This window comes from Diceros bicornis, chromosome 17 (genome assembly GCF_020826845.1).
Source record: "Diceros bicornis minor isolate mBicDic1 chromosome 17, mDicBic1.mat.cur, whole genome shotgun sequence".
Lineage (NCBI taxonomy): Eukaryota > Metazoa > Chordata > Mammalia > Perissodactyla > Rhinocerotidae > Diceros > Diceros bicornis.
In genome coordinates, this window is record NC_080756.1 from 41,995,636 (window position 1) to 42,020,978 (window position 25,343).

The 25,343-nt window shown below is 37.7% G+C and overlaps 1 long non-coding RNA gene across 2 annotated transcripts in view; it reads right to left on the minus strand.

The window, feature by feature from the left end:
* Positions 1–324: 324 nt before the first annotated feature.
* The window catches only part of LOC131416266 (uncharacterized), a 110,610-nt gene continuing 85,591 nt past the window's right edge, over positions 325–25,343 (minus strand). For both annotated transcript variants that reach the window (XR_009222569.1, XR_009222570.1), the window contains exon 4: positions 325–405. This is a non-coding gene — a long non-coding RNA (uncharacterized LOC131416266). The remainder of the gene's footprint in view (positions 406–25,343) is intronic.

Below are 25,343 nucleotides of genomic sequence, written 5' to 3' on the forward strand. Positions count from 1 at the left end.
GGCCCCCTACATACCGCTTAAGGGAATGTAAACTAGCACAAACTTTTGAGAGAACAGTTTGTCAAGATGTGTTAAAAGCCTTAACAATAATAGCTAATACTAAAATGTGCTTATTATAAGTCATAATAGCTTAATAGTTCTGCATTATTGCCTAATTAATCCTAAAAATATCCCTGTGAAATAGGGATTATTATTAGCTCCATTTTAAAGATGAAAACACTGAGTCTCAGAGAGATTAATTAACCTGTCCAAGGTCACACAGCTGGTAAATGGCAGAGCGGGGATTTGAACACAGGCAGTCAGTCTTCAAGAGTCCATGCACTTACTAACCACATTATATTGCACTACATTGCGTCTCAAAACGTGCAGACCTTCAAACTCCGATTCCTCTTCCAGGAGTGTATCCTAAGGAAATGAAAAAAGATATGTGTGAAAATGTACCTACAGGAATGATCATTATAGCATTGTTAGTAAAAAATTTGCGAATGAACTAAATATTCCATTGTAAAGATTATGGCATCTCCACATGGCAAACCGCTATACAGCCATTTTTTAAATGTTAATTTGAATAAAATGGAAAATGACTCTGCATAGTTAGATCTTGCACTGGCTTTCCTGTTTGCACTACCCCACATTTCCCAACCCTCACTCTGTGCCCCGAGAGGCTAACCCCTACGGATTGCATCACCTGGGCTCCCTTCAAGGCTGGATTCCAGTTGGGTTCTGCCAACAAGAAGCACCAACAGAAGACTAGAATGGAAGGAGAGAAGTAAGAGATGGAGGCGAGGTTATTTCTTTTTCCCTTATCACCCTGCACTTGTGGTAGAGGTTGCATCCCTTCTGGACTACAGCAGCTGGCTGAAGCCCCTCTTCCAGGACACCAGCTTTCACTGGGCTCCAATAACATTATTTTTCCCTGAACCCCCTCAGGCTAGGGAGGTAATAAGCCACCAGTGTTGGCTTCCAAGTGGCTCAACCTCCCTTGTTGGCTCCCAAAGCCCTACCCACACTTATAAATCATCCCTTCATTGAGGTCTCTTCAGCAGAACCAACTGAGAATAATTCTGTTGCTAACAGAGACCCTAACTGTGAGGGATGGAGACTGGGGTGGCGGATGTGTTTTAGTAGAAAAAATCTGATAGACTATATGAGAAAATGCTGCCAGTGTTTACCTTTGGGTGGTGAGATTATGAGTTATTTATTTTAATCTTTATTTATAGACATTGAGAAAAGAGAGGACTTTGTTCACATCCTCATTCAAAAACTTACTAAAAACTTACTGGATCGAAAACATTGGACAAATCACCTAATGTCATGTAGTCGTTTATGAGGTAAAAATAATAATGTCTACTTCTTCAGGTTTCTGTAGATATTAAGTAAGATAGTCCATGTAAAGGCCTAAGCATATAGTAGGTGTTTATATGATGTCTTGTTTTTAACAACTTCCTAATGCATAATTATTTATGTGGTGAAATTGCATAACATATGATAAAAGTACATATCAAAAAATGCTGAAAATTATCAAAGTCTATATAAATGTATATTTTGAAATTGTACAATAAAAAATAACTTCTACACATAGTAAATAGTGATCTGAAATATTTTTGGTAATTTTTTGAAATGACTATACATCTACTCATTAAATTATCATATAGAACATAGGTGTGAAATGAAAGGAACAGAAAGCCATTCTTGGTTTGCTTAGATAGCCAAGAGCTAGCCCATAGAGAAGTAAACAATTTCTTGGAAACTAATGTGTTCTTTATGGATATTAGCTTACAAATTGTCACAATGAAGGTAAAAAGCACATTCGAAAGCGTCCAAGAGACACAATCCCTCTTTTGACAATAAATACAATTTTAATTTTACTTTGGAGCTATTCACAGTCAGACTTGCAAGCCGTTCATCTTCTTGGTCCTATAACTCATGTATGACTTACAGTAGTCATTCCAACACTCTCCCTCCTACCACAATCAATGCCGGGTGGCTTGAAGATTGGTATCCTTCAACCCAAAAAGCCCAACTGTTTAAATGGTAACTTTTTCCATGGCTCTCCCCAAAAATGAGCAACTGGATAAAATAATCAAAAATTTCATAATAAAACCAAATAAAAGTAATGAGAAGTCCTCCAAGCTGAAAGTTTGAAAGGAGCCAACACCATTGAAATGTCTAAAGCCGGACAGGGCCTAAGGAGTTCACAAGTTCATTCATTATGGGAAACTGAAGGAAATGTGGTCAGACCTGCTGTCAGTTTAAAGAATATCACTGAAGCTTTGCAAAAATGATGTATGTTCCCATTCAAACATACCAAAAGCTATTGAACTTAATTTCCTTTTTAAACATGTACTTTGCTATCCTCAATTGCTGATGGGTGAGGAAATGCTTTCACCCACAGGGCATTTTTGGTTCACTGACAAATGTATTCACAAGCAGCAGACTGTTCCCACAAACATGTTTTTCTGTGTGAGATTTCAAGTAGACAGCCATTTCAAAGGTCTGGCCCCTCTTGATTCATTTTCTTGTTCAAGAATCCCAGCCATCTTCCCAGCCTGCCATCTCCTTCCTCATCACGTGTCTGTTTTGTGCTGCTCTCCTAACATCTCCTGTGATTATTATCTTGATCATCAAAACTGAATCACATTATCACCCTCCTTGATTCTTTTTATGAGTGTGCCTTGGTTCCTGCAGCCCTTTTCAGCCTGACATTGTGCAACTGATTTGCTTTACTGACTTGAATTTCCTCTGCAATATTAACCAAACCCAGCCCAGCATCTGGACACCTAGCTTCAGCACCCAAGACCTTCACACTTCACTTAGTTCACAGTCATGGGAACTTCTCATCCAAAAAATAAAAGTCACAAGTTGCTCCTGGGCTGACTCTAAATAAATCTACTAGGCGAAAAAAAAATTCAGCTTCTACTCTTATATCTGGCAATTGGTAAAAACTAAATACTTCAAAATTCCCAGAATAAGATGGAAAGACTATTTGCACTGTTATTTTCCTGCATTTTTTTCTTGCTTAAAACCAGTGGACACGAGGTACGGTAATGTGGAAAATTCCCACGCATATTGAAATATATAGTATAAGCCTCAATGCACGAAGATACATATGCGATATTTGTGTGCGTTACATCTTCATTACAAACTACCAGAGAAAGTGACATAGTTCAGCATCTAGTGGTTCAATGACTTATAACTAAAAGTCATTTGGATGGAACCATTCTTCTCTAATTATCTCTTAATGTGCTTTGGAGACTATCAGGATAAAGAAGTTATAGGACAGAATATGAATATAATTTGATGAATTCTAATTACTGCTGTCATGACTGATTGTTTTTCCTCCAGTTGTGTAAGTTGATGCACAGCTAGCTTCTGTTACTTCTAAACTACATACAGGAATATGGCACGTACTCTAAGAGGCCAGGCACGTGTCAACCAACTGTAAGTACAAAGAACTCGAGCCCTAGAGAAAAAATAAAAGACATGGTTACTTGTGCTCAAGGAGAATTTCTCTTTCTAAAAGTTGTAAGCTATAAAATATAAATTTAGCTTTCTTCAATTCCTGGTGGAAAAATAAATACTTAAACTCCAAGGCACACTGATAAAAGGATTACTTTTTCAACATCATTCCTCCTTCTCCGTAATGCTAGGTTGCATTAAGCTAAAAAGAAATATTGACTATTTGGTGCCAATGCACTTCTTCCCTTCTGTGATATTTGCTTAGACCATGTTCACATCCTGCTGCCATTACCTACCTCTCCCTCTCAGCTGTTTAATCAGATTTTAAATGGCCTGGGATAGTGGGATATCACAGATAGAAGGTGCTCACATATTTACTTAGTGAATAAACGAATGACTTGATTGCAAACTATTACATATAGTAAAATTAAAGTGGACACTATTTAATACTTCACAGAAGCAATCCAAGTAACTCACTTCCCATACGAACGCTGCTAGTTACTCTTTCACAGTCAATTCTCAGTTATCAAAACACAGCTCTCGCTCTCGCTCTCGCTCTCTTTGTTTTATCACAATGATTTGGACACTCTCTTAGAGAAATTTAGGAATATTTGACACACTCTATTTTCTGTTTTCTATCTGATATGTCTAAATTTGTTGCTACTGCTTTTGCAGTACCATTATTCTAAGGGCTAAGTTGAAAATTGAAAAAAAAAATGACTAAAGGTTTTAGCTGCCTTTAATATCTCTACTTCCATATGATCTTATATATTCATATTCTCTGGAAGTTACCACCCACACAAGCTTTAGACTCTTATACTCCTGCTTAGTAAGTAAGTGAGTATATGAGACAGTTGGAAATTCTTATTCTGAAAGCATTCATTGAGAAAAGCTTTCTATCGTGTCATGTATCGTAAAGGTTCTGTTTTTAACTTCAGATTGCGTTAAAAATCATCTAAAAACCCCATAATTTTTTTATCTTTTCTATCACAGGCAAACAACATAGAGAGAGCTAGTTGCTATATAATCACACAACTATAAAAAGCGGGAACAAGCTTCAAAGCTGGTGGCGAGTCTACGTACATATTCAAGCACTAAGAGTGATGTCCTGCTCTCGTGTCTTTCTTATCACGATGCTACCCAGACTAGGCTCTCATACCTGGCTGCATTCTGTTATAGTATACCCCTATAGTAGACTAGATGACCATGATCTCAACACCATTTATTTGAACTCAAATCAAAATAAAATATTCCCAAGTTCCCAAGAGCTGATCAGAACTGGTTTGAGCCAAAATTGGTCCAGTCTCAGAGATGATTTTGCCAGGTCGAAGTGATACAGAAATGTGTGTGTGTGTGTGTGTGTGTGTGTGTGTGTGTGCAGAAAGTGCTTCAAGGAAATCTGTATAAACAAAATGCCACTGGATTCTGCAAAGTAATTGAATATTGTTTCATGACCAATATCCATTTGCAAATGACTCATCTAAAATGTTAGAGATTATTAAATTCTTTCTCTCATGTATTCCTTCTGAGGATGTACATCTTACATGTTAATCAACATTCCCCCATTTACTCTGAAATGTCCAAGGGCCCTTGGATTCTCAGAATTAATAAGCTAATTTCAAGTATCCCCCTACATCTCTGCTTCTACCAGGAGGACTGAGGCTTATAAAGATTCTGCTGTATTTGTTCCTATACCTACTTTACTTTATTCTAATTATGCAATTTAAATTTATAAACAATGCAATATAAATATGAAAAACACTGTTTCTATGAAATCTAAGTGTTTTGAAAATATATGATAAAGGAAAATTGATTTTAAAAATAATAATTTCTATTGAGTTAATAGAATACCCACATTGAGTTAAATGTGGGTAAAACAACACTAAAAGTTCAGGAAAAAATTAAATATTTAGAAAGATTCTGAACTCATATTGCTCTAAAAATGTATTTCAGAGCTCACTCCACTTCAAAGAAAACCAATTAGAAACTGCAGACTATGCATAACGATTTATTCAAGAAACTTAAACTCCAATCAATAGATGCATATTGATAGAGAAAACTTGACAGTAGAACAAAAGATTGCTCAATGAACAGGTGTGCACAAGTGTGAATGTGTGGGTGGGGAAAAATAAAATGTTTTAGTATCACTTTTAGTATATCTTGCTTTTCTTCAATTAGCTAATCAACTTTGGACCTTGACTGCTTTGGTAAGAAGGCCCCACTATATGCAAAGCACATTGTAAAGTTATATACCTATTGGTTTCATTAGCCACTCCCTTTCTACTCCTTTACAATGAAGATTCCAGATCTAGGACAAGACACTCCCCTGAACACTAATCTGGACCAGTCAGATGCAGGACAATTTTTTCACCATTGTACTAGTATGTGGAGATGCTGCCAGGTTAGGTTCCCATACTTTTTTTTTTTTTTTTTTTTGGTGAGGAAGATTGGACCTGAGCTAACATCTGTTGCCAATCCTCCTCCACCTCATACGCGTGACGCCTGCCACAGCATGGCTTGACAAGCGGTGCATAGGTCCACACCCGGGATCCGAACCTGCAAACCCCAGGCCACCGAAGCAGAGAGTGCGAACCCAACCACTCTGCCACCAGGCCAGCCCCAGGTTTCCACGCTTTTGAGGGCAGCCTTTTCTTTAGATTGTTTTCCTTCTAGATGACTAAGACAAATCCCAGGTCTCATTCACCAGCAGAACAAGCCCTACATCTTCTATCTCACTCTCTCTGCCCTTCTTGCTCTTCCCTCCGCGGAGCCAGAATGCTGATAAAGCCAGTGAGAAGGCCCAAGCATCTATCTCTTTGGCTTCAGCTTCCAAACTCTTCTTTACACGTGGTCAAGACAGGATGAGCCCAAGCTACTCTGAAGACCTGGCCATCTCGCTTTCCTTCAAATCTTTATGCTCCCTCTCACTGGTAAGTCTACTCTCTGCTCAGGGTGACCCCAGGCCAGCAGCCTAGAGCAGCCACACCCTAGACGTGTGGTCAATGCTTTCACTCATTATTCCTTTGATTCGTATGGTAGATGCAGGTGTGTCCTTTTTTCCATTGGGATGAGAAGTTCCAAAATTCAATTTTGAGAGTAAAGGAAAATAAGCAAAGAAAGGCCCATTGGCTAGCTTTGTTACAATGTTTTTTAGACTCAGCTGGTATAGAAAACAGACCCCTCCAGAACCCTCCAGTCAAGCCTAGTAGAATCCTACAATAACTATGTTGATAATAAAGAGTTATTTTGCCTTGCCTTCTTTGGGAACAAATTTCCCTCAGGAGTTCATACAAAAGTGGTAAGCTCAAGAAAGCTCCCCTGGCCAATCATGATCATAATATTGTGCTAATATTATTTCTTAAAACAACCTCAGTGATCAGAACCAACAATAACGCAGAGATCATATCTTACGACTTATAGTTAAATTAGCATTACCCTCCCAGCAGTTTCTAATCCTATCGTTGGTAGATTATAATACTGTTCAAGGTAATGGAAAATAAGTCATTGATGAATAGTATAGTAACAAGGTAATATTCTAATCCCATATCTTCTTCTGAAAGTGGTATTACTAGTATGAGGAAGCTAAAACACAAAGCTTAGGACAAATTTATTTTTAATACAACTGTATGTTTATTCACTTCTTATGGTAACGTCTATATGTCTCTGGATGCTGACAAATTTGAACATTACTACAGGGCCATTCCACAGCTTTTAAACCTTTGAAAAATTTTGCAGAACTCACCATTCCAAACATTGGACTATAACAATAGGACATGATACATTTCCCAGATTGCCTAAGTAATATTTATTGAAGAGTTCCCATGTGCCAGATACCGTTCTAAGTGCTTTATACGTATTACTTTATTTAATCCTTACAGCAAACAAATGATGTTTTAAATATGAGTAAAATACGGCAAAGAGCGTTTCAGTAAGTTTCAGCAAGTTGCCCCAGATCTCAAGCAGTAAGAGGTAGAAGTGAGATTCAAATCCAGTAGTCTGGCTTCAGAGGCCCTGCTCATGACCACTGTGAAAATCTATATCACAAAATTAATCAAAACAAAGTTTTATTCCCCAAATGTATGTGCTAGATAAGGGAATAATTATGCCATCAATAAAGTTACAATTTAGTTGGGGAAAATAATACAAGTCATAAATGATTCAAAATGAGGCTCAACATAATTAATTGAAATGGTCTTGAGAAAAAACCTGTTCATTTTATTGCTGTTGTTTACTATTCCATAAAGTTGTATACATTGCATGTGGTTTTATAATCTGTTTTACAAAGCATTTGAAAAAGCTTAGAGGAACATATATAAAAATAAATAATTATGTAATAAAAATTAGAGAAAATGCCAAAGTAAAAGCTTAAGAAAAACACAACACAAACTAGATGATATTATGCATTTATTAAAGCATATTAAAGTAAAATTCCTGGTAGCCAAAAAAAAAAAAATGATCATTTACATGACTCCCATTGTCCATAAAGAGAAAACATACTGCTTTCACAAAAAGTCAAAGTGCCCACAGGCTCTTATATTTCAAGAAATTTTATGGAATTTGGGATGATTTTATTCCACTTCAGAGAATTACAGAATCGCTAATGAAAGAAGTCGAGTTTGGTAGGATTTCGGAAGGCAAAAGAAGTATGGGCAAGGCCATTCTAGAAAGGGGAAAAAGAAATGCAATAACACAAAAGTATGAAATACTTTTTTGTGTTTGAGAAATGGTGAATAGACCGACATGGTTGGAGTAGTGTTTTCTAAAAGATCTTCTGCGGAATGCTCACTAAATGACAAGAAAAAAAAAATGGTTTCCATCATAAAAAGTTGAAGAAATGCTGGATCAAAAAACTAATAACTGGAGGTTGCTCTTTTGGGCTATCATGAAATAGCTGTACCAGACTAACCTACTTCAAAAACAAAAGCAAAACAAAAACCAAAAATAATACAAATAAAGCTCCTTGAAGGCATTGAGAAGCAACCAAGACCTAAGGGGCCAACCTCCTAAAGGGAAAGAAATAAATAGAGGTGAGTCCTACCTTAGTGTGCTGCTTTGTCCCTTTGGGGCATTTGCCAATTCACAGTTCAAGGCATAGAATTCAAAGAGAAAGCAGTGGTTTAGAACTTGTGGCTGTGTCACTAGATTGGAATAGAAGTTCAGGGACACCAAGACAGCCAGGATTTGAGGGGCCAAGATTCTGAAGAAAAGGTCACCACGCAGTAGTGACCCCAAAATTCTATGTGCAATTTCCACGTCAAGTGACTTACTGTCTCCATAGCTGTACAGGGTAAGTTGCTGAAGAAACATTCAGAAAGAAGCTGCTGAGATGTTTAAAAGGCAAGTAGAGATTTGGGCCATCTGGGGAAAAAGAAATTTGAGTCACAGGGTCTGTCGCTAAAGAAAATTTAGCAAATTTGAGTTTCAGGGTCTGTCTATAAAGAAAGGTCCTGATAAATACACCAGGATTTTTGCGGAGGCCTCTGAAGAACTAAACTCTTCGATAAGAGCAAAACTGAAATTGAGACTTAACTAAATCAAGGTGGTCTTCCTGTATTTCAACCGCCTTCTAGATGAAAATTAAATTCTCTCCAGAGGACGATAACATAATCTAGAGCTTCTCAATTGTTGCATACAAATGTCTAGCATGCATTTAAAAATTAACAAGGAGCCAAGAAACAGAATCATGTGACTAAAAATTGGGAGATCCATTGGTGACCCAGATAGGGGAGTTATTAACAAAAGACTTAAAATTATCTATGATTAATATGTTCAAGAAAATAGAGGAAAAATATGGAGAATTTTCATTAAAAGGGATAAAATTTTAATTCTAGAAGTGAAAAATAACTAAAACTAAGAATTTGGCAGATTAGACAGAGCAGAGAATAGGAATAGTGAACAGAGATGAGTAAAAAAATATTAAGATTAAAGTACACAGAGAAAACAGAATGAAAAGCACGGAAGAGAGCATAACAAACATATGAAACAAAGTAAAAAGACCTAAAACGGGCATAACTGGAGACTCAGAAGGAGAATGAGAGAAGAGACCAAAAGCAATATTTAAAGAAGTCTCTGATGACAATTTCCTAAAACTGATGAAAATCATCAGTCTATGGATTCAAAAAGTCATATGAACTCCAAGCAGTTCAAATGCAAAGCAAAGCACACCTAGGCACATCCAACAAAGAAAATTCTTAAAAACAGCCAAAGGAAAAGGCACATTACTTTTAACGAAACAGCACCAAGACTGATGAATGTGTTTTTAGTAAAAATGATGCAGATCAGAAGGCAACAGAAAGATATCTGCAAAGTGCTAAAAGAAAATTATCACCAAGCTATTATTCTATACCCAGGAAAAAAAAAAAATTTATTAAAATACATGACAATTATAGCACAAAAGAAAATAGTGGTAAATGGAGTAAAGTGGCAAGTAGAACAAAGTGTGCTATAATTCCAGGATTTTACTGGAAGTGAGAAATACACTAATTTAAAATCTCTAAAAATTAAAGATACATATGGTAAACTAGAGTTTGAAAATAAACAATGAATTTTTAATAACGTATAGGTCCAAGAAGAAGCAATATAAAAAGAAAATATTTTTAACTAAATGATAATAAAAATAAGATACATCAAAATTTGTGGAGGCAGCTCAAGCAGTTCCCAGAAAACAGCCTTGTAAGACTGTTTAAGAAAAAAGAAAAACATAAATTATCAAAATGAGGAATGAAAAATGGATACATCACTACAGATCTGACATATATTATAAGATAAATTATGAGGGAACATTATGAATTATGCAATAAATTTGAAAATTTAGAGGAAATGGGAAAATTTCTTGAAAAACACAACTTACCAAAACTGACACAAGACAAAGCAGAAATTTTGAATATTCCTAAATATAGTAAATAAATTGAATTTATAATTTACATAGTCCCACAAAAAAAAAAAAACAACACTTCAGGTTCAGATGAATTCACCAAGAAATTCTTCCAAATATTTAACAAAGATAACACAATCTTACACTTCTATTCCAGAGAATAGAAACTTATTTTATGAAGGCAGCATATCCTTGACACCAAAACACGATAATGGTATAATAAGACAGGAAAATTACAGACCAATCTCACTCAAAAACATAGATGTAAAAATCCTAAGGAATGACATTGAAAATTCAGAAGCAGATGTACATATATATGGTCAGCAGATTTATGTTAATAGTACCACTGCAATGCAATGGGAAAAAGAAGAGACATTTCAACAAATGAAAGTTTTTTGATTTTTGATTTTTATTTTACTTAAACAACCAGAGTAGCAGAAGGTAAGGCAGGCCCTCTGGCCCTCGAACCTTATCTGTTGCCATGGCAAGCTGTTCTTTAGTAAATAGTACTGTAACCAGGGTCCCTGAGAATCTCTCCTGAAGTCAAGCCCAGCCCAGGTCTCACATGGACTAACTTGGCCTGTTTCCAAAGCCCAAAGTGTTGGGCAGGGGCTAGAGTGCAGTCTGTTGTTCTAAGGAAGCCAGGCCATGTTGCTAGGGTGTGTATACCCCTATCAATGGTCTTCTGAGGCTCTAAACCCTGTGATGGGGATTTGGTCTCGCCAGGATTGTTGCTAGAACACAGTTCCCATAATATCCAGGGTTCTGCAGCCCCAGAGTTACCAAGAATATCAACAGGATATTCGCATGGAAAAAATAAACCTTTAGTCCTATCTCACACCAAACACAAAGATAAGTTTCAGACAGATTGGAAACTAAATGCAAAACATTAAACAATAAAGCCCCTAGAAGATAACAGAAGAAAACTTTTATGTTTGGAGGGTAGGCAAAGATATTTTTAAACAGGAAACAACTAACCGCTAAGTAGATTTGAAATATTGGACTACATTAACATTAAGAACTTCCATTCAGGGCCGGCCCCGTGGCTTAGCGGTTAAGTGCTCACGCTCCGCTGCTGGCGGCCTGGGTTCGGATCCCGGGCGCGCACCAACACACCACTTCTCCGGCTATGCTGAGGCCGCGTCCCACATACAGCAACTAGAAGGATGTGCAGCTGTGACATACAACTATCTACTGGGGCTTTGGGGGGAAAAAATAAATAAATAAAATCTTTAAAAAAAAAAAAAAGAACTTCCATTCATCATAGGACACCATAAATAAGTAAAAAGGTAAACCAAGGAGTAGGAGAAGATATTTACAATGTAAACGTCTGACAAAGGATTTGAGTGCATAATATATAAAGCACTTCTATAAATCAATGAGAAGGAAAGACAAACCAATTTTTTTAAAAATGAGCAAAACACTAGAAGCACTCTTCACATAAAGGCTATCCAAGCTCCCAATTAGCATATGAAAAGGTATTATACCTCATCAGGGAAAAACTAATTAAATTCACAGTGAGACACCACTACACACACACTAAAAGAGATAAAATTTTATAAATCCATCAATATTAAATGTTAAGAATATGGAGCAACTGGAATTCTCATACACCGATATGAGAATTTTAACTAGTACGATCAATCACTGTGGAAAACTTTTTAGCAAGATCTCAAAAAACAGAAAACAAAACAAAAACCCATACCCACACTTCGTGGTCCAGCAATTCCACTCCTAACAAAAAAATGTGTACATACGTTCACCAAAAAACATGTACGTGATAATAGCAGCACTATTTGTCATGACCCAAAACAGGAAATAACCCAAATGCCCATAAATAGTAGAAGGGATAATTAAATTGTATATTCATACAATGGAATAGCACAGAGCAGGAATTGGCAACCTTTTTCTGTAAAAGGCCAGAAAATAAATGTTTTAGGCTTTGTAGGCTATATATGTTCTCCATTGCATATTATTCTATACATACATTTTTACAAAAATATGTTTTGAAAAATAGCAAAATCATTCTTAGCTCAGAGGCTGTACAAAACAGATGCTGGGCTGGATTAGGCCTGCAGGCAGTACTTTGCCAATCCTTGGCCTAGATCAATACAACAAATTACATGACTACACGGATCAATGTCATAACTACAACACTGAGCAAAAGACAACAGACAGAAAAGAAAACATACTCTATGATACTACTTACATAAAGTGTGAGAAGGAGCAAAACTCATCCATGTGATAAAAGACTGAATAACGTGGTGGCATGAAGAGGGCTTCTGGAGTACAGAAAACAGTCTCAATCTTGATTTGGATATTGTTTATACTACCCAAATAGTGTTCACTTGGCAAAAATTCATAAACCTGTACACTTAAGGTCTATGTGCTTTAGTATATTTATGCTTACTTCAATAAAAATTTACAAAAAACATAATAATTGTCTTTACTATGGGATTTCTCAGACCATTTAATACACTAATGTGCATTTTGAAGTTCTCAGAGGGATGTGAAAAATACAGCATTTCCCAAATTTATTTAATCACAGAATGTTTTCTCCCAGAACACCTCTCAAAACTAATATAACTCTTTGAGAAAAAGAAAAAAATTGGACTAGAACCCAAGATGTTTGAAAGTGTATAGGAGGGATTGGAAATGAAATAATAGGCTCAGATCATAGAAGGCTTCAATGCCATATCTTCAAATGGCATACCTAGTTTTAACTTTTATCTTGTAGGCAACTATTAAAGGATTTTAAGTGGGAGAGGGACAAGATCAGATCCGTGGGCTAACAGAGTAACTGGATGGAGAAAAAGAGGCACATTGGAAAGGAACAGAGGAAACCATAGGTTGGAGATCAGTTAGGGATGTTCCAGAAACACAGTGGGAAGGGCTTAAACAAAGCAGCAACAATGAGAATGAGACACTACACATGATCTTAGCCAAAAGGCCGAGAAGCGATAGAGAATGAGACAATTAAACAGGTTCAAGAAAAAATAAATGTGTTAATTGGTCAACAAATCACTGGTGATAGATAAATACACTTCTCACATTTTTAAGAAGAAATGTACTCTCATTCTATAGCTTCTATTACCACTTCAAGTCTAGAATTCTACATTGCCAGTGAATATAAGCTACAAAAGATGCAGCACAGAAGTCCTGCAGAGGAGTGCTTAGAGAAGGTGTTGATGCAAATAATCCATAACCAATCTAAAAATAAAAATTGGGGTGAGTTTATTATGAGCCAAATTTGAGGACCATATAGCCCAGGAGAGTCCTTTCACAAAGGAATGGGGCACTCCAAAGAAGTGGGGGTTGACAGAGTGGTCATATATCATCAAAGAGCCTGTATCACATATGATTGCAATGGCCCTTTTATGATAGTCACAAGATTGCCCTGTCTGCACAGTGGTTGATGGACATAGCAGGTATCAAGTCTGCTGTCTCCATGGGCACAGCAGGTAGCAGGTCTATTGTCTTGAGCTGGGTGGTCACAGGGTGAGCGTAGCAATCAAATCCTAGCCTAGGGAGAGATGCTTATCCTTAAGGAAATGCCAGTGGGGGAAGTTACATCTTTATCTTAAGGGCATTTGTTCTTGTCTTTGGAATAGGGTAAATGCTTAAAGCAGATATACAATGCATGCTCAACGGCCACGTCAGGCTCTTTTGGAAAAACAAGGTTAGGCCGAATTAGTTTTACACCAGATGTCTTCCTCATATACTCCAGTATATCCAATTGCTTGCCATATATTTATCAAGGGTAAACTGCTTAAAAAGGGGCCCTTGAGGGTTTGTCTTACAACCACATTTGCATATCAATGCCCAGTTTTTATTTAGGTGAATTTTTCTTGGGGATGGCTTCAACCTACATTTGCAGAGCAAAAATCATGTTTTTACTTAAACATATGTTCTATTTGGGGATAATTGGGGAAGGGGATAATGAAGGCTTGAGGTAAGTCAAAATCTCCCCATCTGACCACCCCCCTGCCTCAGCATTTAAATTAATTTGTAACATTTTAATGATATCATCCTTTATGAAATCAGTAGCTTTCCATACATTGCTATCTGCCATCAAGTTGTCAAAGATAATAGTGACCATATGTACATGTTTTGCCTCAAAATGGCTTTATTTGGAAAAATAAACACAAAAAACACAGGCGAATACATAATGAATTAAGCATGTCAATCTATTATTCAACCTCATTTACACCTATGGTTTCTCCATGAGATGTTATCATGGGATCTGTGTTAAACTGAATAATGATCCCCCAAATATATCCACATCCTAATCTCAGGCACCCACAAATGTTATTTTATATGGCAAAAGGGACTTATTTTCAAGATAAGGATGTTAAAACAAAGATTATCCTGGATTATCTGAGTGGGTCCTTATAAGAAGAACACAGAAGTGAGAGTCAGAGAAGGTGATGTGATGACAGATGCAGAGATGGGGTGATGCACTTTGAAGATGGAGAATACAGGTAGCCACTGGAAGCTGAAAAAGACAAGGAAACACTTTCCTTCCCTAGGACGTCCAGAAGGCAGTAGCCCAGCTGGAACCTTGACTTTAGCCCAGTGAAACTAATTTTGGACTTCTGACCTCCAGAACCATAAGCAAATAAATTTTTGTTCTTTTAAGCCACAAAATTTGTGGTAATTTTTTACAGCAGCAATAGGAAACTAATACAGCATCCTAGAGAAATGTTTATCAAACCTGGTGAACTTTGGAATCCCCTGGGCAGTTTTTTAAAGATACAGATCCTTGGATCCCATTCCTGGAAATTCTGATTCCCTAGATCAGTGATGAGGCACAGAAATCCAAATTTTTTAAGAAGCTTCTTGGGTGACTGTTGTGCTGCAAACCAGAGCATAAGTCAGAAAGAGTGGATGGGGAAAATTCAGTGCCTGAATTAGTTTCCAGGGGCTGCCCTACCAAATCATCAAAAACTTGAAATCTTAAAACAACAGAAATGTATTCTTTCATAGTTTGGGAGATCAGAAGTCCAAAATCAGTTTCATTGAGCCAAAAATCATTGTCTACAGGGTTGCATTCCCACAGGAAGCTCTAGGAGAGAATTTGTTCCTGGACTCTTCCAGTCTCTGGTGGCTGCCAGCATTCCTTGATTCCCATCACTCCAATCTCTGCCTCTGTGGTCACACTGCCTCCTCTTCTGTGTGCATCAAATCTCCCTCTGCCTCTGTCTTATAAAGACACTTGTGATTGGAATTAGGCCCACCTGGATAATCCAGGACAATCATCCCATCTCAAGACCCTTAGTTTAATCATCTCTGCAAAAATCCTTTTTTCTTGTTAAGTAACAGTCCTAGGTTCTGGCAATTGGGACTTGATATCTCTGGGTGGCCATTATTCAGCCCACGACACTGTCTTAGTGCCCTTTGAGGTAATTTTGGCATGAAAACAGTAGAGCTGAAGCAGACTTTTAAAAAAATACAACACTAAAATCTGTTTTATATTCAAATCCCCTCTGACTCTTTACAAATTACAATTATACTATTAAAAAACAACCAGTCTCACTGGAGTATTCTGATGATTAATGAGGCTATGATAGCAGGGAATTGGGGGATTACTGGAAGAAATAGGCTCCTAGAATTCAGTAGCATTTTTATTATGAGGTTAAATGACCCTTTTAAAAATTGGCTTCTCACAAGAGTTATTCTGAACATAAAAGTATTACCAACAAAGGAATCCTTATGAAAATTTCTATCACAGAGGAATTTACTACATGTGACCATACAAACAGGTTACAAGAAATGTTGGTTAGGGAGTTATTTTTTTATGTGAAAGTATATTTGAAATTTAAATAAACCCAAGGTTTCCTTGCCTACATTTTTACTCTAGGCAATCAAGAAATTTAGACTCCATGGTTCACTGACAAGAGCTTCTTGTCCTGATTGGCTTTTTAAGGCACTTCAGGTAAATAATCCAGAAAAGAGATTATCCCGAAGTCACAAGGAACATACACCAGAATTCAAACAATGGCTCAAGAAATGTGTGTAGTGGGATGATGCACCATGGAAATAATAATAAGTAATATAGATTTTATTTTCAAAAAATGTCTTTTCTTTTGGAAATGGCAAGTACTCATTCTGATATTTTTCTAACATCCCTGTATAATGAGGGTTAAGGTTTTTCCTAGCTGTAAAACCTTATCCTTTTCTCAAATGTACATATTTATATCCATTCCCTTAAAAAACATTTATAGCTCCACTCCCCTTTACTATTCCCTACTCAAAATCTAAAGAACCATCCTCTCAAAACAATCTATGGCTTGGCTTTCAACAACCTAATTTTCTAATTCATCCCACCTGAGTATGACCACAGTTTTCTTGCCCACAAGGTATTATTCACTTGTTTGAATTCCCTTGGTAGTACTGGCTCCAAATTGTGCTATCAATGCTCTGAGCAAATCTGCCAGCCTATGTCCCTTAAAATTCCCAGAGCGATAGTGTTGGCTAATAACCAACTAAAAATGTAATATATAACATATATAATAACTACTAGTATGAGGTAATAACCAACTAATAATAGTGTTATCTAAGAACCACCTCGAAAGCTTGCAAAAATGCAGATTCCAAGGCCCCGCCTCACACCTACTAAATATAATTTCTAGGAAAATAATTCAGGAATTTGCACTTTTCACAAACAAAATAGAGCCACTGGTAAATTGGAATCTAATGATTAGAAAGGTCCCTCGCTTGGAAATACCCACTTCCTGCATTCTCTTCTCCCCACAAACACCCAGGTTTTAATGGTTTGATGGCACTGTCTGTGGAAATAAAGTAGCCTTCGTTGGCACCATGAAGATAAGCATCATTCACACACCATTCAGTAAGTGTGACACATCCTTACTGTACCCTTCAATGCTAACTCCATTTTCATGTTCTTAAATTCCTATCCGATTTTATTCTTCCCTTTTCAATGACCATAACTCCATCGTTTCCTGGAGAAATCCACCCTTCCTCACTCTTCATTATTTCAGTGCCCAGTTCCATTTTCTACAGACTTCTCCCTAATGCCCTTACCCCAATCCAGAAACCCTTCCATTAATGCCAAGAGGGTGAACAGACAAGAAAAAAATCAAATATCTAGAGGATGTTATTTGGAAAAGTTTTTTGACAAATGGAACCAGAGAAGGTAGCAATTAACCTGCCATGAGCATATTTTGAACCACAAAATTTACCACCAGGACCTAATTTCCCCTTGGTTTGCATAATAGAGAAGAGGAATATTCTTAGGGGAAGAAAAATCTAGTTGTGTTGAATGACACAGTGAACTTCACTCTTCCTATCTATAGAGATTTTTACTCGACATAATAACATGAGGACAATTTAATCTTGCTCAGTTTTACTGTAAATAAATGTTTTTTCCAAAAGGAGGTTAATTTGTCCCCACAGACACAACTCTTCACAAAATGCCATTGACAGGAGCCATCCATGCTCTTTGCACTAAAATAGTGGAATCTCTTGGGCAAGACACGAGAAAGAAAACTGGGTTGTAACTGGGACAGAGAACACAGTTTGCCTTCGCGCACAAAGTAAAACTCCTACGTTCAAAATGTTTTGGTGAAGTGCTTCACAGCAGAATGTTGTTGGCCAATTTACATGGCATTTGGATTTGAAGTTATATGCCATTTGGGGAAGATTACTATAATTAGAAAAATGGCCTAATTACTTTTCTGGCAAGAGTGAAGAAAGAGAACAGACTTTTCGGCTTACAGAGACAAGTCCTTGAGAAACCTCAAAAGGTTTCAGAATCCTGTTTGACAGGAAAGAACATCTCATCTGAACCTCTTGGATCTGTTGAAAACGGAGCTTTTTTTTTGAAAAGCCAAAACCACAAGAGAGGGAGAAAGAAGGAAAAAAAAAAAAAAAAAAAAAAAACAGAAAGCAAGAAAAATACTCCTTCCTATTGGGTTTTGAAACAGATGACGGGAATGGTCTTTTCTATTGCATTGCAGAGCTTCATCTGCCAGTCTTTGCAAGAAGCACAAACAGGAAACAATGGGGTTGGGAGGGAAAAGTGTGTATTTTCAGTGACAAGACTTGGAAGATGGTTTCACAAGAGCATTGTTCGAGAGTATTTCTATCGCAACACAATTTCTATTGTCACAAGAGTATTTCTAACTGCAAATAATACAATGATATTATAATCTCAGAGATTCAAAGAACAGCTCCTATTATTTTAGGTCTCAAGTTAACATTTATGATAGGAAAGGCAAAATCATCCTAAGTTCCTCTTTTCCTGTGTCGAGAGAGGGAGACACTGCGGCATTGAATCGAACACCCATTCTCCGAGCCTTGCTCTCACATTGCTTTTCAACCAGAAGGAAAGTGGGAACAGTGAGAGTTCTGTTCGAGAAAAATGACCCAAGGCTTTTGCTATTTACGTTCTATTTCCTGAACTTAGCAATTGGAAAACCTGCACTAGATCAAACACGTCTTCACAAAAATACAATTTAAAAAACTGTCACGAATTTTTTTAAAAATATAAGGGTAAAACCAGGATAGTGAAATAACTCCAAAATGTGAAGCTTTTTAGGGGAGGGGGAAGACACGGTGGTAGCTGGGGAGAAGTCAAAGGAGTTATTAAATGCTTCTGCTTTTAAGTCATGAGCTGTCTAATGAAAATGTTCCCTTGGCCAATGTGGCTCTCGTTATAATGTTTCCTATCATTAGTGACTTCTGAAGTGTCTCCTCCTCTTCTGAGGCACTTTATCTAACACAGAAAGGACAAATTGGATTTCAGGCTGTGCTAAAAGTGCAACAGCAGCTTCGACCTTCACCAGTCTTAAAAGAGTCATCATAAAACAGCACCTTTGATCTAGAATCTCAGGGTTGGTTTTTTTATTCAATAGTCTAAATGGAAAATGTAAATACATATGAAAATATTGCCCCCTCCCATAGCGATTTTGGATCTTTTTCCAATTTCAATCTACCCTTTAAAAATTATTTATCAAATTCTTTCTTACTTTATAGCAGCTAATTCGTGTGAACATTTTAAAGCATGAATATTGTTCCAACCAGATTCTCATTAATTTGATTTGTTTTCTGGAAAAAGGGATTTGGCGTGCTATATTATAGCATTAATGAAGTAAATCTGGTTTTCTTCTTTTGGCAATAATCAATTCCTCTGGAAGAAAGGGAAAATCTACAATTACACATCATAGGTTAGCCTTTGTTGTGTGTTATAAATGTTAACTAATTGAAATATAATCTTTTAATGCGATTAGAAGGCATTTAACATAGTGCATGGACCCTTGTAAAGACACAGGTTAAGAATTATTTTCAATGGAAAAAATATAGGCCTTTTATATTGAGCTGCTATGAACAGTTAATTAAAGAGGGGTTAGCATCATGAGTCAAGAATTCTGAAACCAAACTGTTATGGGTTGATTTGTGTCCCCACAAAATTCATACATTGAAAGCCCTAGCCCCACTACATCATGACTATATTTGTATTTGATAGATCTTTTAAGGGGAGACTAAGTTAAAATGAGGCCATTAGAGTGGGCTCTCATACAATCGCACTGGTGTTCTTATGAGAAGAAGAAATTTAGACAGAGACACCAGGTGTGCATACACACAGAGGAAAGACCATATGAGGACACAGGGAGAAGGCAGCCACCTACAAGCCAAAGTGAGAGGCCTTAAGAGAAACCAACCCCACCGGCACCTTGATCTTGGACCTCTAGCCTCCAGAACTCTGAGAAAATACATTTCTGTTGTTTAAACCACCCAGTCTGTGGTATTTTGCTATGGCAGACTGTGCAGACTAATACACAAACTATCAAGTAAAGGTAGTAATCTGAAAACCAGGCCATAATACTAGACTGGAGTTGGCAACACAGAGAGCTGATATAAAACAGACAGCAAGGAGTGAGATCAGGGACACAGGAGAAAAGACTCAGGCTGCCAAGCCAGAGCAAGAGACGAAAGAGATAGACTTCTTGACTTCCAAGCTATGAAGAGGCAAGGTGGGAGACACGACTAGTTCCTCCATCAGATGAGGATTCTGTTGAATGCAGTGACAAAGAGTATTAACTCCATTCTGTGAAGGAAGGGAGAGGAGGGACCAGGCCTGGGTTTTATGATGGGCAAGAGTAGGACCTTTTGGTACTGCGAGAAATTAGGCAAAAGCTGACTTCAGTTCTAAGTCCTGAGGTAGGATTAGAGACATCTCAATGGTTGCAACAGGGATCAAAGCCGACAGAATTAACCCAAGGAGGAAAGAGGAAGAGAAAGAGAGAGTGAACCAGGAAGGTAAGTGAAATATAAACCTGGTTAGCCTGAGAAATACATAAATTTGACTGAGTTTACTTCAAAGTTCCTAGATTTTTTCTGTATCAAAAGGATAGCACTCAGAAATTAAGCTGATTAGAGAAATCTAACATTACATTTTCTCATTCCTGAGTCTGTGACAGTGAAATTTGTTTCATCTACACAATATCTGAAACCTCTGCTCAGAGGTATATTTAGGTATATAATGTTAAATATTTTATTCTTATTTTTCATTTGACCATCTCTATATTGCTCACTCCCTGGGCCCATTATTTTATTCTATATATGTGAAATATAAAAAAATATCAACCTCACTATTTCTGTAAGAATCATAATTTGGAAGTTTTAGGGCTTTTATTACTATTGCGCTGTTTTAGTCCCTTGCCTCTAACCAAAATTTGGCAATTATGGTAACATGGACTAAATGCAGATAAGAAGCTTTTGTAATATCACTCATAAATTCTAATTTTCACTAAAATAAATATTTCTCTCCTTGTTTTTTAATGTTTCCCTTTTTTTTTTTTTTGGTGAGGAAGATTGGCCCTGAGCTAATATCTGTGCCCATCTTCCTCTACTTTGTATGTGGGATGCTGCCACAGCATGGCTTGATGAGCAGGGTTTAGGTCCGTGCCCAGGATCTGAACCCAGGAACCCCAAGCAGCTAAAGCAGAGCACGTGAACTTAACCAGTCCCACCCGGGCCAGCCAGCCCCTCCCCGGCCTTTTTTTTTTTTTTTTTACCAACTACATGGGCAGAACAAAATACAGAACATAGGAGGGTACAGGAGGACCTAGCTCACCTCATTTTCAATATTTCAGGAAAAAAGTACACCTCATTCACTATAGAATTAGGTCTAGATTCTCTGCCTGAACTTCAGTACTCTTCACAATTGGAACCCATGTTTGTCTAAATGAATATTCACTTATTGAATAATGCATACTGAGGTCCTACTTTGTGTCAGATTGTTTCAACTATTTCCTATAAAACTCCAGACAGACTGGTCAATTCCATGGGTCAACTCTCCTCACACTCTCAACTGTCCAGAATGCTCTCCTCCTCCCCTCAATTTATTTAATTTCTACTACTCTTTCAAGGCACAGGTCAAAACTTTTCTCTTCCATGAGCCCACTAAGCGCTTGCCCTGTCAGAAGTTACTCACTGTCAGAATTATCATTTGAGGTTGCCTGTAGGTGAGAACGAATGTTTCCTGTTTTCTTCCTTGTAACAAAGAAGATACACTTGGTCAAATAATGTCTAGTTCTTTGAATAATGAGAAATCACATCAACTGATAAATTTTTTGCAGGGAGTTTTTTCAGCCTAGGCAAAGTATCATAGTTGAGGAATAATTACAGTCTGAAGACCTAAATATATGAGAGGGCAGTCCCAAAGATTATAAAGGAATGTGCAGACTCTGAGGAGTCTCGCAGGATTGCAGGAATGGGAGTTCCCTCTTTGGGATGGAGGAGTAATGGAAGGGGAGGAAAATGGGATAGGGAATTTCTTCAGAGATTTGTTTACAGGTCTCAATTCTGCTAAAGACACCCACATAACTTTATGGCCACATAAAGACATGCTTAATTTACTTCCCCAAGATACATCCAACCAGCCAAGGGAGTTACCATATGTATAGTATGGTGTATGCCTAGGCCCAGGGTCAAACTTTCAAACACATGTCTAAGGCAGGCAAATGCTGAGAAAGATTAAGGAGGAAATAGATTGATTCTAAATGGAGACGAAGGAGAGGCTTCCCTGAGGAAATCGTATCCAAGTTGGAGAATCCAACTTGAGAGGGCAAAACTCAATTCCCCAGGAGAGACCTATTGTCACATCAGCAGTTTGAGATTCTTTGACAAGGCTGAAAAACTATCAGTTGACGAGGAGAAACATGAGTGTCATGTTAACTTATCTTAATGCCTAATTCTTCTGAAATTAAAAACTCAGAAAGGCGTACACATCCAGGTCTATTAAAAACAAGGCCTCAATGACTCACTAGTAGTTTCATTCCACTTATTTTTGCAAGTCGATTTTAACGGAAATATTACAAGATAAATATTAAGAGATTGCTTCAGGGCAGCCCGCCTCAGAAATCTGAAGCTGCTACTCTCAATACGTCAGACCTTGCCCACTGTTATTCCAAAGCAGCCATAGACTTTTTTTTTTGTACCAGTTATGTACCGTCATGGTTCATTGAGCACCATAGGACACCGTGTACGTACGCGTGTGCATAAATGTGTGAGTGTGTGCATGTGTGCTGATATAAGACTTGAATCTGAATGGAAACCAATCAACTCCCAATAATAGTCCTAAGAAAAGGTAACAAGCCTAACAAAGAATAGTCTTATTCTTTTTGCCTTAGAAGTATACTATAACTGTTAAATTGCATAGGCATCCAGAAGAGCCAGCTCCTGAAATTAAATACACATATTTGGAATTGTTTTTAACAGTCTCCATGACTACTCCTGGGGTTGCCTAGTCTTCTCAGAACCCTGTTTTCACACACACGAATGAGCACAACCACACCACACACAGACTCGAAAATTTACACTGGCTTCTCATTCAGTTAAGGATCTTTCCTAAATTGCTTTCCTAGTTATTTTGAATTTTCTCCCTGAACTTCCTCCAGTTTCCTGAGATGCCTTCACCTCTGTCGGCTTCTTCTTCACTCTGTGCCTTCAAGATCAACCAGCAAGACCTGGAGAGGACTGGTTTCCTATTCCACCAATAAATCCCCGTCAGCTGAGACAAGTGCCCAGCAAGAACTCTCCTTGCTGTTCTTTCCCTGCCCAGTTTTTTCCTGCACATCACAGCCAAACACTCTTCTCCCAAAGAGGCTTTTGTAACATGCCTGCTCCAAGTCCATTTATAAGATTAAGTCCAAATTTGTCAGCTGGATATAGTGGACCCCCCACAATCTGGCATCTAGCTCTTATCTACTGTGATTGCTCTTCGACCTTGATTCTAATTAGAATTGTCTATTCTTTGTTCTTTAAACAGTCATGAATTTCCCCAACTCTGTTCTTTTGTTGATACTATTCTCCTTGCCTGCAATATCCTCCCACCTTCTCTTCACTCTATTTAGGCACAGTTGACTCTCATTATTTGCCATAGTTCTATAAAATCACCATGAATACTGAATTAGGGAATACAGAACCATTGCTCTCAGGAGAAATACAGGGTTAGGTTCCCGGGAGCCTCCAGTCACATTTTTGTCAAGCAATCAATACTTAATCTTGTTTGATAGGTGTTTCTCTTTAAAGACACTTTATCAATATATATTGTTGATTCATTACCATGCAACTCATGGCCAACACTGTATAAGTCATGCCTGAATGAAGTTTATCTAACACCCATCTTTTCTCCATAAGGCACATCACAGCCTTCTCGCGTTCAGGAACACTAGGCAGCACTTCAACACCACGCTTGAGGTCCATTTTAAACAGCAAAATCACCAACAAAAATGTGAAAAACATGGCACTAAATAGACCACAAAAAAAGGACACTTGTTCACAGTATGAGAGCCGAAGCAAGAAGGCAGAGTACTGCCTTGTTCAACCTCAGCTGGGAACGTGCGTGCGTGGGGTGAGTCAAATCCTTCCCCACTCCGCTCATGCCGGTAAATGACTGCAGAAGTGCCACAATTATTGATTTGGGGATTACAAATAACTTTTAGTGCGTAGGCGAATTCTCAAATATGGAATCGGGGAATCATGAGGATTAACTGTATTACCTATTCATCAAGGAAGCCACAGAGTAGCAGAATTGGTCCTGGACCTTGAGTGGAAAACCCAGTTGGGAGGACTCGTGTCCACCTGCGTAAAAGACAGCCAGCATTTCATCTCTCTAGCTCTGAATCTCCTCAGCTTTAAAACGGCAGTCATAATGTGACGCTTAAATATAAGATGATGCATGTATAATCCACCTGTCTCAATAAAGCACTATATAAAGGAGAGGTGGTGTGGTGGTCTTGTCTTCCATAAATACTTTCCCGATTATTCCAGCCTGTCCGATCTCTGTCTTACCTGAATTCAGAGCATGTATTATTAAAAACGCTTCTTTGTCATTTGACAGAGCCTTTTTCAAATTTTGCACTTCCTCAATTGATTTAATTATTTAACTCGTGTCTTCTCAAATAGAAGAAGAGCTTTTTTTTTATTTTTTTTATTTTTTATTTATTGTGGTAACATTGGTTTGTAACAGTGTATAAATTTCAGGTGTACATCATTATACTTCTATTTCTTCACGGATTACATCATGTTCTCATGTTGACCACCCACACACTGATTACAATCCATCACCACACACATGTGCCTAATTATCCCTTTCGCCCTCCTCCCTCCCCCCTTCCCCTCTGGTAACCACCAATCCAATCTCTGTCTCTAGGTGTTTGTTTGTTGTTAATATTATCTACTACTTAATGAGTGAGATCACACGGTATTTGACCTTCTCCCTCTGACTTATTTCACTTTGCATAATACCCTCAATGTCCATCCATGTTGTCACAAATGGCTGGATTTCATCGTTTCTTACGGCTGAGTAGTATTCCATTGTGTATATATACCACATCTTCTTTATCCCTTTCTCCCTTGATGGGCACTTAGGTTGCTTCCAAGTCTTGGCTATTGTGAATAATGCTGCAATGAACACAGGGGTGCATGTTTCTTTACGCAGTGCTGTTTTCACGTTCTTTGGATAAATACCCAGCAATGGAAT